This window comes from Pteropus alecto, unplaced genomic scaffold (assembly GCF_000325575.1).
Source record: "Pteropus alecto unplaced genomic scaffold, ASM32557v1 scaffold20, whole genome shotgun sequence".
Taxonomy (NCBI): domain Eukaryota; kingdom Metazoa; phylum Chordata; class Mammalia; order Chiroptera; family Pteropodidae; genus Pteropus; species Pteropus alecto.
This window is the reverse complement of record NW_006436298.1, coordinates 9452629-9455080: the sequence shown is the minus strand read 5'-3', so window position 1 is coordinate 9455080 and position 2452 is coordinate 9452629.

Sequence of the window (2452 nt, the reverse complement as noted above, 5' to 3'; positions counted from 1 at the left end):
GCCCAGTCGACGTCTTGCTGTTTAAGTCTTATCTATCAGAGCCAGGGATGAAAGGCAGAAAGACCAGTCTCCTTCCTGTTTGTTTATTTCTTGGCTTTCTTTTCTTGTCTGTAGCTTTGCCCCCAGAACTCCTCAACTATTTATTTTCCATCTGCTTCCTGCTCTCTAGACAGTCTAAGACAGCCTGTTCACCAGCCAGCAGTCACAGACAGAGAGAAATCATTGTCATAGTGTACATCAAGCCCGTGGCAGCAGGCAGAGATGATGAGCAGAAACAATGATCCTGGCCTCACAGAGAGATTCAGTTTTAGGTGGGATTAAAAGCAATGTTCTTTGGAGTGAGGCAGGGCTGGATATTCAAGAGTGTGTCACTCCCTTCCTCAGATATTTATTAGAGTCTTTTACAGTAGACTATATTTTCTGAACCATCTCTGAGGTTTTTTTTTTTTGGTTTTTGTCTTTGGTTATTTCAACCAGTGCTTATAGATTTCTGTATAGCATATCCTTGTAAAGAAAAAAAAAAAGTAAATATATGTGTGTATGTAGAGGAAGAAGGCAGATCACTTTAGAATTGCCAGTTTTTATTTTTGCCAAGGGAGGATGTCGAAACAGATAATCATATCCTCTCGTCATTGTTTCATATATGAAAGGACAGCTTTCCTCTAAAGAGCAGGAAGCAGGACCATCCTTCCTAGGAAACATGAGCAACAGCTTTAAACCTATATATCTATTTAGAAAGATATTTTAAAATTTTTTGAATGTAGAATGACAAAGAAAAATTTTAATTAATCTGTCACCTTTCGGATACTTGTTTTCTTGTTGCAAATTTGTCAATTCAAAGATTTATATTCTACAATCTGCAATAGAGCCCAAATGTCCAGCTTCTAGCAACAACTTTTAAAAATCACATTCAGTGCCAAAAGTCCAGCCTTCCCTAACTATGCCCCTGCACATGGAAGCATCATTCCTGGTGTTATTTCATTGAATTTGAAACATCCTGGGCAGGGTGTACTTGGGGGTGCCTGAGACTGTGACATTCTTTGGAACTACATTCACATTGACAATACTTATACTCCACCTTTGGTTAAGGGCTGGTGGTGGTGGTGGTTTTGGAGTAGAGAAAGTACAGAGAAGGAAGAGTAGTAGCAGAACTCAGTCTTGCTTTGATTGATCTGAGCAATAAAATGCTGCTCCCACCTTGAAAACCCTACTCAGCAAAACCGTAATCCTTTAGTTAGCAAGATCTGTTCTCCCACAAAGACAATTAGGGAGACATCTGTTGTTATTTGAACATGCCCTCAGATGGCTGCACAATCCCACTCATGCTAGTAAATACAGTTTTCTTTATGTTATTTCATTTTCAGTGATTTTAAGAGCTCCCGTGGTATAAAAGGAACAGTTCCCCCCACCAGCTGCTTCTTCTACTCCTTCTCTTGAGGGAGAGCAGGCAGTTGCAGACCAAGTGTCTGGTCAGTATGAAGTATGCAAAGGGGCACAGGGAACTCTCTATAACAGGCAGGGCCACATAGTGAGGCCTATAGCGCAGCAGACAAGACTTTATCTGAAAGAAATTAATCTGACATGGAGGTTGCAGTATCCATCTGCCTCAGTCCTGAGCCAGGATTTGGGAATTACTGACTTAGGTATTGTCACAGGTTGAGTAGTGTCCCCCCAAATTTCATCTGTTGTACTCCTAACCCCCAGCACCTTAGAATATGTCCTTATTTGGAAATAGAGTCATTGCAAATGTAATTAGTTAAGATGAGGTCATGCCTTTGACCTTGTTTTCTGGGAGATCTGTGGTCATGTTGCTCTTCCTTCTCCATTACTTCTAGGTGCTCTGCAGGCATGGCTATAAATCAACTCTAGGAGAGAGGGTTACTCAGGAAATTAGCATGAGAAATGAGCGTGTTTCTACTTTCCACTGTAATTCCCACACAGCTGTGCCAAAAGGCATTTTTTGATTGGACTAAGGGTTACCCAGGCCAAATGTAGACTGCTGGAAATGGACTTCGAGATTTCTTAGTAGTAGATCCTGGGAGAATATTCCAGGTGTGGCATAATTAACTGGAGTAAAGTTCTCATGAGTCTAACATCAGAGATTTGAATGAATGGGAAGAAAAAGCCACACCCAGAGTCACACCTTTCTCCTAGGAAAGAGTTTCCTATGGATGCATGAACTAGACTTAACCCAGATGCAGTGCTTATAAACTTCAAAGAGTAGAGCAAACATTTGTTGATTCCCTGAGCATTCTTGGGAGAGGTATCCTGTTATCCTTGTTCTCAAAAAGGGCACCTCAGGCAGAAAGGTGGATGTTTTATAACCACAGTGTGGGATGCTGCCGGAGTCAAGTTTCCTAAGCAGGTTTGCTTTCATTCTTCAGGCTTTCAGTGCCTGTCTATGGTGGGAGACAGCAAATACAGACTGCCGTGGAGTAATGAGGGCAAGAAG